The sequence below is a fragment of the Aquarana catesbeiana genome, linkage group LG01, assembly GCF_042186555.1.
Source record: "Aquarana catesbeiana isolate 2022-GZ linkage group LG01, ASM4218655v1, whole genome shotgun sequence".
Taxonomy (NCBI): Eukaryota; Metazoa; Chordata; class Amphibia; order Anura; family Ranidae; genus Aquarana; species Aquarana catesbeiana.
In genome coordinates this window covers 399,302,091-399,315,745 of record NC_133324.1, presented here as the reverse complement: position 1 = coordinate 399,315,745, position 13,655 = coordinate 399,302,091, and positions in this window count along the sequence as shown.

Genomic DNA, 13,655 nt, shown 5'->3' with positions numbered 1-13,655 from the left:
AAACTCCAAGCATTGATTATGCAAGAATGGGATGCCATCAGTCAGGATGTGGTCCAGAAATTGATGGACAGCATGCCAAGGGGAACTGCAGAGGTCTTGAAAAAGAAGGGTCAACACTGCAAATATTGCATAAACTTAATGTAATTGTCAAAAGCCTTTGACACTTATGAAATGCTTGTAATTCTACTTCAGTATATCATAGTAAGATCTGAAACAGATCTTACTAGCCGCGGCCACGGCTCTTTAACCATGTGATCGGCTGTGTCCAATCACAGCCGGTCACATGTAAACACGGAGATGCCGGTAATCGGCGCTCCTCGCCTCACACTGACAGAGTGTGAGGAGAAGAGAGACGATCAGCGGCATCTCCTCACAGGGGACAGCTAGGTATGTAATCAGAGTACTGATCATCAGTGCCCTGATTACAATTAACTGCCCACCAGTGCCAGCAATGATTTCCCACCACTGCCAGCAATCAGTGCCAACTAGTGCCAACAATTGCCACCAATTTGTGCCCACAAGTGCCAGGAATCAGTGCCCACAAGTGCCAGCAATCAGTGCCCACAAGTGCCAGCAATTAGTGATGCCAGTCAGTGCTGGCTATCAGTGCTGCCCATCAATGCCCATCACTGCTGCCCATCAGTGCCCACCAGTGCCGCCTATCTGTGCCCAGTGCCCACCAGTACCACCCATTAGTGCCGCCTATCAGTGCTCATCAGTGCCACCCATCAGTGCCATAAGTGCGGCATATTCGTGCCTTCTCATCAGTGCCACCTAATTAGTGCCCATAAGTGCCGCCTCATCAGTGCCCATAAGTGCCACCTTATCAGTGCCCATCAGTGCGGCCTATCAGTGCCAATCAGTGCAGCCTCATCAGCGCCCATCATTGAAGGAGAAAAATTACTTATTTACAAAATTTACTGACAGAAACTAAGAAAAACTTTTTTTTTTTCAAAATATTGGTCTTTTTTTTTTTTAGGAAAAAATACCCCCAAAAGAAAGCTTTATTTGTGTGAAGAAAATGCTAACAATTTCACATGGTTACAGTGTAGCATGACCGCGCCATTGTCATTCAAAGAGTGACAGCGCAGAAAGCTAAAAAATGGCCTGGGCAGGAAGGGGGTGGAAGTGCCCAGTATTGAGGTGGTTAAAATGCTCGAGAGCTACTAAAAAAGCGGTTGTAAAGGCTAATAGTTTTTTACCTTCATGCATGTTATGCATGAAGGTAAAAAACCTTCTGTGTGCTGCCCCCCCAACAGCTCCCCTAATACTCACTCGAGCACCCTCTCGATCCAAAGATGTGCACTAGGGCCTCGGCTGTCCTGGGACTCCTTCTCTGCATAGTTAATCACAGCTAGTGAGCCAATGAGCAGAGAACAAGGATCGGGGCCAAGCCATGGCTCTATGTGTCTTATGGATGCATAGAGCAGAGCTCGGGAGCAAGCACGCACCAGTGCCCCCATAGCAAGTGGCTTGCTATGAGGGCACTGGTCAAGGGGGAGGAGACAGGGGGGATCCTAGAAGTAGAGGATCGGGGCTTCTCTGTGCAAATGCATTACACAGAGCAGGTAAGCATAAAATGTTTTTTGTTTTGTTTTTTTAAAGCCGAACCTTCAATACCACTTTAGGAGGACCTATGACGTATGTAACCGTCAGATAGAATCAGATATAGAGTACACCAAAAGCTAATAATGTACAGAAAAGAAGGACTTTTACATAAGGTTATCATCGTTAATAACTAAATTACAGATGAATGATGGACTGATCAGGATGAATGCCACACGGATGTACTTTGAAAAGAAACCCATGCTAACATATAGCTTCCCTGAATGGCAGAGAAGAACTCAGCCCGACTCCCTTCAATTCTGGCTGTAGATGAGAAGTCATCCACAATGCTACCGAAACACAGCGCCGCTTACTGTATGTAGCTAATGCTACTAACTACAGTATATTAATGCACACACAGTGACCGCGTTGTTTTCTAATGGGAATAGTTTGTTTTGGGCCAGCTTGTCCCAAACTAACCGTTTGAAGTGAAATTAAACCTGCAATTTTACTTTAAAGATATTGGTAATGACTTTCAAAATTGCTTTAACACTTTAAAGTGTATATAACATTTTAGTGAGTGCATTTAAATACTCTTTTACAGTGAAACTAAAGGCAAAAGTTTTTTTATTTTATTTTTTTTTTTTTTTTGACCCCTGTCAGTTTCTTTTGTATTCTGTATGCCATTAGGGAGATTTCCCTTCACTTTCTTTCCCAAAGCCAAACAGGAAGTGAGAGAAAATCCAAAAAGAGGGAATCTCTGGCTGTCACCAGGGTCACACAACCTAGTGTTTCCATTGATTTCTCCTCTATTCCTGATCTGGGAACAACCAAAAATGTGTGGTTTTCTTTCACTATCAATAATAATGGTAAATAAGACAAAAGATGGTGAATCTCCCCATCAGGGACACTCTATCCAAAATGTAAAAAAAAAAAAAGGTTTGTCTTTAGTTATTGTGAGTAACAATTTTAAACACACTCCTTTGTGTTTTGAAATAGCTACCCAGATTAGTAATAAATATTATGTAATATTTGCAACAACTTTAGACTGTTGTAATGTACCTACTTTACCATGCAGAAATAACTTTGTAAGCCTTTTAGAAGCCCCCCCCCCAGGAATACTGGTGGCAATGGTTGCTGAATGTATATATTCAGAATATTTTTACTTTTTTGTGTCATATCAGTTCACATACACAATAATTGCAGCTATATTATTGGTCATCTTCTAATATTTGTCACTTATTTATTTATTTACTTGTTCATATCAGCGCTTTAGTACACTTTTTACCTTAATGGTTGCTGAATGCTGCTAAATGGCATGGGGCGAAGAACAGGACCGAGTGCCCCGTTTTGAGGTGCAGAGTAATGTAAGCCAAATCCTAGCAGCTGCTCATTTCAGCCATTATAAGTAAAGCAGCCACATAGTACTGATCGGTCTATACAGTGCCTTGCAAAAGTATTCACCCCCCTTGGCTTTTTACCTATTTTCTTACATTACAGCCTTTAGTTCAATGTTTTTTATTCTGAATTATATGTGATGGATCAGAACACAAAAGTCTAAGTTGGTGAAGTAAAATTAGAAAAATATATACATAAAACTATTTTTCAGAAATAAAAAACTGATAATTGGCATGTGTGTATGTATTCACCCCCTTTATTATGAAGCCCATAAAAAGCTCTGGTGCAACCAATTACCTGCAGAAGTCACATAATTAGTGAAATGATGTCCACCTGTGTGCAATCTAAGTGTCACATGATCTGTCATTACATAGACACACCTTTTTGAAAGGCCCCAGAGGCTGCAACACCTAAGCAAGAGGCATCACTAACCAAACACTGCTATGAAGACTAAGGAGCTCTCCAAACAAGTAAGGGACAATGTTGTTGAGAAGTACAGATCAGGGTTAGGTTATATAAAAATATCAAAATCTGTGATGATCCCTAGGAGCACCATCAAATCTATCATAACCAAATGGAAAGAACATGGCACAACAGCAAGCCTGCCAAGATACAGCCGCACACCAAAACTCACAGACCGGGCAAGGAGGGCATTAATCAGAGAGGCAGCTCAGAGACCTAAGGTAACCCTGGAGGAGCTGCAGAGTTCCACAGCAGAGACTGGAGTATCTGTACATAGGACGACAATAAGCTGTACGCTCCATAGAGTTGGGCTTTATGGCAGAGTGGCCAGAAGAAAGACATTCAGCAAAAAACAAAATGGCACGTTTTGAGTTTGGGAAAAGGCATGTGGGAGACTCCCAAAATGTATAGAGGAAGGTGCTCTGGTCTGATGAGACTATAATTGAACTTTTTGGCCATCAAAGAAAACGCTATGTCTGGCGCAAACCCAACACATCACATCACCCAAAGAACACCATCCCCACAGTGAAACAGGGTAGTGGCAGCATCATGCTGTGGGGATGTTTTTCAGCAGTCAAAACTGGGAAACTGGTCAGAGTTGAGGGAAAGATGGATGGTGCTAAATAAAGGGATATTCTTGAGCAAAATCTGTACCACTCTGTGCGTGATTTGAGGCTAGGACAGAGGTTCACCTTCCAGCAGGACAATGACCCCAAACACACTGCTAAAGCAACACTTGAGTGGTTTAAGGGGAAACATATAAATGTGTTGGAATGGCCTAGTCAAAGCCCAGACCTCAATCCAACAGAAAATCTGTGGTCAGACTTAAAGATTGCTGTTCACAACCGCAAACCATCCAACTTGAAGGAGCTGGAGCAGGTTTGCAAGGAGGAACGGGCAAAAATCCCAGTGGTAAGATGCGGCAAGCTCATAGAGACTTATCCAAAGTGACTTAGAGCTTTGATAGCCCCAAAAGGTAGCTCTACAAAGTATTGACTTTAGGGGGGTGAATAGTTATGCACATTGACTTTAGGGCTGCAACTAACGATCATTTTCATAATCGATTAGTTGGCCGATTATTGTTTCGATTAATCGATTAATCGGTTAATAACCTTAAAAGAAAGTGTGGTGTATAACTTAGTTAATATGTAATGTTTTAAAAAAAGGCAAATTTATTTTTAAATATCTCTGTGTAGTGGTAAATATAAATAACCAACTATATGGTTAGGGAGCAAAATATCTAATCCACTCAGAGAATAACAGACAGAAGAGATATACTGTATATACTATTAGAGGAGATATACTGTATATACGATTAGAGGATATATACTGTATGTACTACTAAAGGGTGAATCTGGTAAATATCATACTCAGAGATGCTTGTTTTTTTAAATAATAAAAAAAAAAATGAATGACTTCCTTCAAAAAAATTTCATTTTAAGAACGTTCGTTTGATTTTCTAATCATTAGTGGGATCAAATCAACGTTAATTTTCAACCACAGTGACGGGAAAATTTGGAAATAATAAAAATAGGAAACTTCTTGGTCAAAGGAATTTTCAGACAGTGTATGTGGTTTTCATTCAGAAATTACATTAATTTTAAAAACAGAATGTTAAAAACAAGTGAAAATTTCAAACAACATTCTTTCATTCAGCGAATGTACAAAGATTTTTCATCTGAATAGTCTCATCTGAAAATTGATCGGTGTGGCCAGCATAAGGCTCGGTACACACCTATGCAATTTGCTTTTGATCTGTTTCTGCAGTGCTTTTTCTGTGCGTTTTGATTTTTGTGCACGTTAATTTTGCTGCGATTTGTGTTTTTGCATTATTTTTGGCCAATTTGTTGTTGGGCAGATTAAAAAACACAAATTGCTGCAAAAATGCATTACATGCTTTTCTGTAGCTTTTCCATTGAAATATATTGACCCACAAAAGCATTGTTTTGCGTTTAAAAAAAAAAAAGTCCCTGACCCTTTCTAAATACGCAGCTGCTGAAAAAAGCATAGATGTGAACGTGTCCCATAGGAAACCATGTAAATGAACTGTAGTGCGTTTCTGCAAAAAGCACCAAAAAACAAAGATGTGAACCAGGTCTAAGACGTTTAGTAACATAATGGGGTTAAAAAACTAAAATTAGCCCTTTATAGTAGAAAAGCAGATAATCACTATTTTTTTACTGTAGAACTGTGACTGTAATATTTACAGTAGCGATTATTTGCTCTTTTTGTACTATAAAGGGCTCATTTTAGTATGTTTTTTAACCCCATTATGTTACTGGCCGATTAATCGATTATGAAAATAGTAATCGATTAATTTCATAATCGATTAGTTGTCGATTAATCGATTAGTTGTTTCAGCCCTAATTGACTTTTTCTGTTATTTTGTCCTATTTGTTGTTTGCTTCACAATAAAAAAAAAAAAAAACATCTTCAAAGTTGTGGGCATGTTCTGTAAATTAAATGATGCAAATTCCCAAACAATCCATGTTAATTCCAGGTTGTGAGGCAACAAAACACGAAAAATGCCAAGGGGGTTGAATACTTTTGCAAGGCACTGTAAATGGAGCACAACACAACTAATGGTGCCCATACACTAGACGAAAACTCGTTAGAAAATCTGTCATTTGGACAGTTTACTCATTTTTTTGTCCAGTTAATGGGCACAAATCGAAAATCAGGTGTGATGTTTTTGAGCCAAAAAAATTGAAGGAAAAGTTTGGAAAATATCTGTTGAACGGATGATAAATTGAAAGGTTAATGTGTTTCTGGCCCAAAAAATTGAACTGGTACTGCACATGTGACCCAGAAGTAAAAAACGAACAAGAAACAGAGTAATTTATGTCCATTGAACAATTGACCATTCAAAATTTGGTCATTTAATGATGGCAACATCGTTTGCTCATATGACCGTGTGTTTGTTTTTCGAAAACGCGTTGGAGCGATTTTTCCATTGGCTAGCATAACTCTGATCAGGTTTTCTCATGCTGCTCTGCATCTACCGGCCATGGTAAAATACAGCACTGATCAGTCTGCAAATGATCATCAAGACGCCTAGAATCTGAAAAACAATGCCTTCATGTTGCTAAAAAGAAAAAAGAAAAGGGGGAGGGCGCACCGATCTATTGCACTAGGTCGGTGCGCCCTCCCCATTTTTTTTTTTCTTTTTAGTCCATGAATACCCATTATTCTGAGGAGGGCTGCAAGACGGCAGGCATTGCTTTATAAAGTTGGTCGCACCACATACTAAGATAATTGACACCCGAGGGGCAGGAGAGATTTCTACTGTTAATGTTGCTAACACTATACAAATTAGGTGAAACTCTCACTTAGAGAAGTGTACATGCTTCGTTTTGCTTTAAAGTGATTCCAACCCCCACCAAAAAAAAGACATTTAAAATCAAAGGCTGGGTTCACACGTATGCGAATTGGATGGGGGTTTTCTCCGCATCCAATTCACATGACAGGAGAGTGTGGCCGGTTCCCAATGGAGCCGGTTCACACATCTCCGGGGCGGCCGCGGTCCGCACTGGAAAAGGGTCCTGTGCGTCTTTGGCTCTGTTTCAGGTCCAGATTCAGGCAAAAATTGGGACTTGATTCACCCCTGAACAGGAACGCACCAGATCACCTGCTGTGGGCCGCGGCTAGTGTGAACCTGGGCTTTTGAATCCTCCTTCCTCCTCCTCGCACCAGGTCCAGCTCCCCTCTTTCAGCCAGCGGTGGCTGCAGTGGAGAGGAGGGAGCACTAACATTGGATGGACCATAAGAGCCTATGGGTGACATCACTGCTCCTCCAGGCTTTACCAGCCTCTAGAGCTCTTTCTTCTCCCCTGCAGCTGCCACAGGGGAGATCATCTAACTGGACCTGAGCAGGCTGAAAATAAGTATATACATCTTTCTTCTACAGGTTAGTCAGAATAGGTTAGAATGGGAAAAAAACATTTTTTAAGATGAGTTAGACTCTCCATTCATATTTTCAGGTGCGATTTCAGCCCGAATTTTGGGCTGAATTTGGACCTAAAAATGGACCAAAAGACGCATAGGACTCGTGTGCAATTTGCACTGGTGCCGCTGCAGAGATGTGTGAACTGGCTCCATAGAGAGTCGGTCACAATCTCCTGATATACGCATTGGATGGGGATTCCCGCATATTTCACATAAGTGTGATGTGAGCCCAGCCTTATGCCGTGTACACACGATAGGATTTTCCAACAGCAAAATCCATGTTTTTTTTCCGACGGATGTTGGTTCAAACTTGTCTAGCATACACACGGTCACACAAAGTTGGTCGGAAATTCCGATCGCCAAGAACGCGGTGACCTACAACACGTACGACGAGCCGAGAAAAATGAAGTTCAATAGCCAGTGCTGCTCTTCTACTTGATTCTGAGCATGCGTGGCACTTTGTGTGTCGGAATTGTGTACACACGCTCGGAATTTACGACAACGGATTTTGTTGTCGGAAAATGTGTGATGGAGCCTACACACGGTCGGAATTTCCCACAACAAGGTCCTATCACACATTTTCCGTAGGAAGATCCTTTCGTGTGTACGGGGCACTAGAGCTCATGCACACTGCAGCTCAAAAAAAAAAGCTGCTTTTACAGGCATTTGAGCTTTTATTTCAGCTTGAAGAAGCTTGTGCTTTTTTGTGATCTTGTGCACATTTTTATTGAGCTTCTTCAAGCTCATTTGAGCTTTTTTGAGCATAAGCGTTTTTTTTTCACAAACCCTCCTAGATAGTATTTTCTTAACCACTGTATAACCACTTGAGCCCCGGACCATTATGCTGCCTAAGGACCAGAGGTCTTTTTCCAATTTGGCACTGCGTCGCTTTAACTGCTAATTGCGCGGTTATGCAATGCTGTACCCAAACGAAATTTGCGTCCTTTTCTTCCCACAAATAGAGCTTTCTTTTGATGGTATTTGATCACTTCTGCAGTTTTTATTTTTTGCGCTATAAACGGAAAAAGACCGAAAATTTTGAAAAAAAATGATATTTTCTACTTTTTGTTATAAAAAAAATCCAATAAACTCAATTTTAGTCATACATTTAGGCCAAAATGTATTCGGCCACATGTCTTTGGTAAAAAAAATGTCAATAAGCGTATATTTATTGGTTTGCGCAAAAGTTATAGCGTCTACAAACTAGGGTACATTTTCTGGAATTTACACAGCTTTTAGTTTATGACTGCCTATGTCATTTCTTGAGGTGCTAAAATGGCAGGGCAGTACAAAACCCCCCCAAATGACCCCATTTTGGAAAGTAGACACCCCAAGGAAATTGCTGATAGGCATGTTGAACCCATTGAATATTTATTTTTTTTGTCCCAAGTGATTGAATAATGACAAAAAAAAAAAAAATATTTACAAAAAGTTGTCACTAAATGATATATTGCTCACACAGGCCATGGGCCTATGTGGAATTGCACCCCAAAATATATTCAGCTACTTCTCCTGAGTACGGGGATACCACATGTGTGGGACTTTTTGGGAGCCTAGCCGCGTATGGGACCCCGAAAACCAATCACCGCCTTCAGGATTTCTAAGGGTGTAACTTTTTGATTTCACTCTTCACTGCCTATCACAGTTTCGGAGGCCATGGAATGCCCAGGTGGCACAACCCCCCCCCAAATGACCCCATTTTGGAAAGTAGACACCCCAAGCTATTTGCTGAGAGGCATATTGAGTCCATGGAATATTTTATATTTTGACACAAGTTGCGGGAAAGTGACACTTTTTTTTTTTTTTTTTTTTTTTTGCACAAAGTTGTCACTAAATGATATATTGCTCACACAGGCCATGGGCCTATGTGGAATTGCACCCCAAAATACATTTAGCTGCTTCTCCTGAGTATGGGGATACCACATGTGTGGGACTTTTTGGGAGCCTAGCCGTGTACGGGGCCCCGAAAACCAATCACCGCCTTCAGCGTTTTTAAGGGCGTGAATTTTTGATTTTACTCTTCACTGCCTAACACCGTTTCGGAGGCCATGGAATGCCCAGGTGGCACAAACCCCCCCCAAATGACCCCATTTTGGAAAGTAGACACCCCAAGCTATTTGCTGAGAGGCATGGTGAGTATTTTGCAGCTCTCATTTGTTTTTGAAAATGAAGAAAGACAAGAAAAAACTTTTTTTTTTTTCTTTTTTCAAATTTCAAAACTTTGTGACAAAAAGTGAGGTCTGCAAAATACTCACTATACCTCTCAGCAAATAGCTTGGGGTGTCTACTTTCCAAAATGGGGTCATTTGGGGGGGTTTTGTGCCACCTGGGCATTCCATGGCCTCCGAAACTGTGATAGGCAGTGAAGAGTGAAATCAAAAATTCACGCCCCTTAGAAAGCCTGAAGGCGGTGCTTGGTTTTCGGGGTCCCGTACACGGCTAGGCTCCCAAAAAGTCTCACACATATGGTATCCCCGTACTCAGGAGAAGCAGCAGAATGTATTTTGGGGTGTAATTTCACATATTCCCATGGCATGTTTGAGCAATATATCATTTAGTGACAACTTTGTGCAAAAAAAAAAAAAAAAAAAAAAAAATTTGTCTCTTTCCCGCAACTTGTGTCGCAATATAAAATATTCCATGGACTCGACATGCCTCTCAGCAAATAGCTTGGGGTGTCTACTTTCCAAAATGGGGTCATTTGGGGGGGTTTTGAACTGTCCTGGCATTTTATGCACAACATTTAGAAGCTTATGTCACACATCACCCACTCTTCTAACCACTTGAAGACAAAGCCCTTTCTGACACTTATTTTTTACATGAAAAAGTTTTTTTTTTTTTGCAAGAAAATTACTTTGAACCCCCAAACATTATATATTTTTTTAAAGCAAATGCCCTACAGATTAAAATGGTGGGTGTTTCATTTTTTTTTTTCACACAGTATTTGCGCAGCGATTTTTCAAACGCATTTTTTGGGGAAAAAACACACTTTTTTAAATTTTAATGCACTAAAACACACTATATTGCCCAAATGTTTGATGAAATAAAAAAGATGATCTTAGACCGAGTACATGGATACCAAACATGACATGCTTTACAATTGCGCACAAACGTGCAGTGGCAACAAAATAAATACATTTTTAAAAGCCTTTAAAAGCCTTTACAGGTTACCACTTTAGATCTACAGAGGAGGTCTACTGCAAAAATTACTGCCCTCGATCTGACCTTCGCGGCGATACCTCACATGCATGGTGCAATTGCTGTTTACGTTTGACGACAGACCGCCGCTTGCGTTCGCCTTAGCGCAAGAGCAGGGGGCGACAGGGGTGCTTTTTTTTTTTTTTTTTTTTTCTTTATTATTTTTTTGCTTTTTTATCTTATTTTTAAACTGTTCCTTTCATTTTTTTTTTTTTTAAATCATTTTTATTGTTATCTCGGGGAATGTAAATATCCCCTATGATAGCAATAGGTAGTGACAGGTACTCTTTTTTGAAAAAATTGGGGTCTATTAGACCCTAGATCTCTCCTCTGCCCTCAAAGCATCTGACCACACCAAGATCGGTGTGATAAAATGCTTCCCCAATTTCCCAATGGCGCTATTTACATCCGGCGAAATCTAAGTCATAAAATGCTCGTAGCTTCCGGTTTCTTAGGCCATAGAGATGTTTGGAGCCACTCTTGTCTCTGATCAGCTCTATGGTCAGCTGGCTGAATCACCGGCTGCATTCTCAGGTTCCCTGTTGAGACAGGAGAGCCAGAGAAAAACACGGAAGACGGTGGGGGGGGGGGGGGCATTCCCTCCCACGGGTTGTAAAGGCAGTCTAGAGGCTAATTAGCCGCTAGGATTGCTTTTACATGAAAGCCGACCGCTGGCTGAAAAGAATGATACCAAGATGATACCTAAACCTGCAGGCATCATTCTGGTATAACCACTCAAAGTTGTGAATGGCGTACCTGAAGACAAAAAAATGGTTAACAATAAAGCACAGTAAACAATAAAGTATAAATAATTACATACCTGAAAAACAAACATGATAAAACATAATAACAATAACAATAACAATAACAATAAAACACTGCAGAATAGAATACAGTAAAAAAAGAGCAGAACAATAGAGAGAGAGAATAGAGAGAGAGAACAATAAAACGACAACTATTTTTTTTTATTTTATATATATTTTTTTTTTTTTACACTTTTTTTGTAACTAACTTTTATAACTGTAACCGGTTCCAGGTTCGGGTCTCTCAAAATGCGATGGCATCTTGGGAGACCCTGTGAAAGTGTGCCTAGTCTGTGCAATGCTGTACCCTACGCTAATACTCAACTAGTGTATGGTAGCGTTCAAAACATTCACCAATGCAAAGACCAGGATTGTCAGGACAGAAGGGACAATAATAGCGGGTGTCACGCCTATATCCGCGTTTGCTGCAGACACAACATCTTTTTGGGGGGGGTTCGTTGGGTAGGGGTACTCGGGAGCACATAAAGAAAATGCCTCTCATGCAGCCGACTGCATTTCGTTGGGGGATGTGAATGGGGGAAGTACGGGTGCTGCAGAAGTGGTGGGTTCCCAATTAGGATTGGCGAATGCAGCAGGAAGGGCATTATGGGCACGACGGGCCTGTGTTTGTCTTCTTGGTGGCAGCGGGACACTACTTGTGCTTGTCACCTCACCAGCTTGAACTGCACTTATGGGACTCGCCACGTCACCAAGTGTTACTGCAGTGCTGGTTTGACTACGACCGGGGTGTACTAGGCCGCTGGTGCTTGCCAGTTCAATAAAAAGCTTCCAAAAAAACTGTTAGCGATCGCAGGGATCAGGCCTGACTCTGCAAACGCTGCAGTTATGCGTTTAGTGTTTTGTAAGTGACAGTGATCGATCGATACTGCACTTGGGTGGGCTGGACTGGGCCGGGCGGAGGGGCAAAACGCAGGTGCTAGCAGGTATCTGGGTTGATCCCGCTAACACTGCGTTTTTGGGAACCCTAAACTGCTGGGGACGCTAGTATAGATCTGATCTGATCGGATCAGATATTGATCCGTTCAGATACTATACCACTAAAGGAGGCGTATGCTGCGTGCGTGGGTGTTAGTGGTACTGGCGCTAACCTGACGCTGCCTGGGGCCGGTGCTTGCTAGTTCACCAAAATGCTACCAAAAAAACTGTTAGCGATCGCAGGGATCAGGCCTGACTCTGCGAACGCTGCAGTTATGCGTTTAGTGCCTTGTAAGTGTCAGTGATCGATCGATACTGCACTTGGGTGGGATGGGCTGGGCCGGGCGGAGGGGCACAACGCAGGTGCTAGCAGGTATCTGGGCTGATCCCGCTAACACTGCGTTTTTGGGAACCCTAAACTGCTGGGGACGCTAGTATAGATCTGATCGGATCAGATATTGATCCGATCAGATACTATACCACTAAGGGAGGTGTACGGTGCGTGCGTGGGTGTTAGCGGTACTGGTGCTAACCTGACGCTGCCTGGTGCTTGCTTGCCAGTTCACCAAAATGCTACCAAAAAAACTGTTAGCGATCGCAGGGATCAGGCCTGACTCTGTGAACGCTGCAGTTATGCGTTTAGTGTTTTGTAAGTGACAGTGATCGATCGATACTGCACTTGGGTGGGCTGGGCGGAGGGGCAAAACGCAGGTGCTAGCGGGTATCTGGGCTGATCCCGCTAACACTGTGTTTTTGGGAACCCTAAACTGCTGGGGACGCTAGTATAGATCTGATCAGATCAGATATCGATCCGTTCAGATACTATACCACTAAGGGAGGCGCATGCTGCGTGCGTGGGTGTTAGCGGTACTGGCGCTAATCTGACGCTGCCTGGGGCGACGCATATCACCGCCGGGCGATCAGGGGGCTAAACCTTTATTAGGTAATAAACGGCGGGTGCCCTGACACTATAAAAAATAAACGAACTAACCTGCGTCACCCGTAACAGTTATACGGTGATCAGTGGTGAAAGGGTTAACTAGGGGGCAATCAAGGGGTTAAAACATTTATTAGGTAGTATATGGGGGTCCCTGTCACTATAAAACGCTGACGGCGAACCTAAATATTTACCTCACTAACTAGCGTCACCAGCGACACTAATACAGCGATCAGAAAAATGATCGCTTAGCAACACTGGTGACAGGGGGTGATCAAGGGGTTAAAACTTTATTAGGGGGGGTTAGGGGGGTACCCTAGACCTAAAGGGGGGTGATACTCACTGTCCCAACACTGTAACTGTCACAAACTGACACTATGCAGTAATCAGAAAAAAAAAAAAAAAAAAAAAAAAAAAACCTGCTGGTGTCA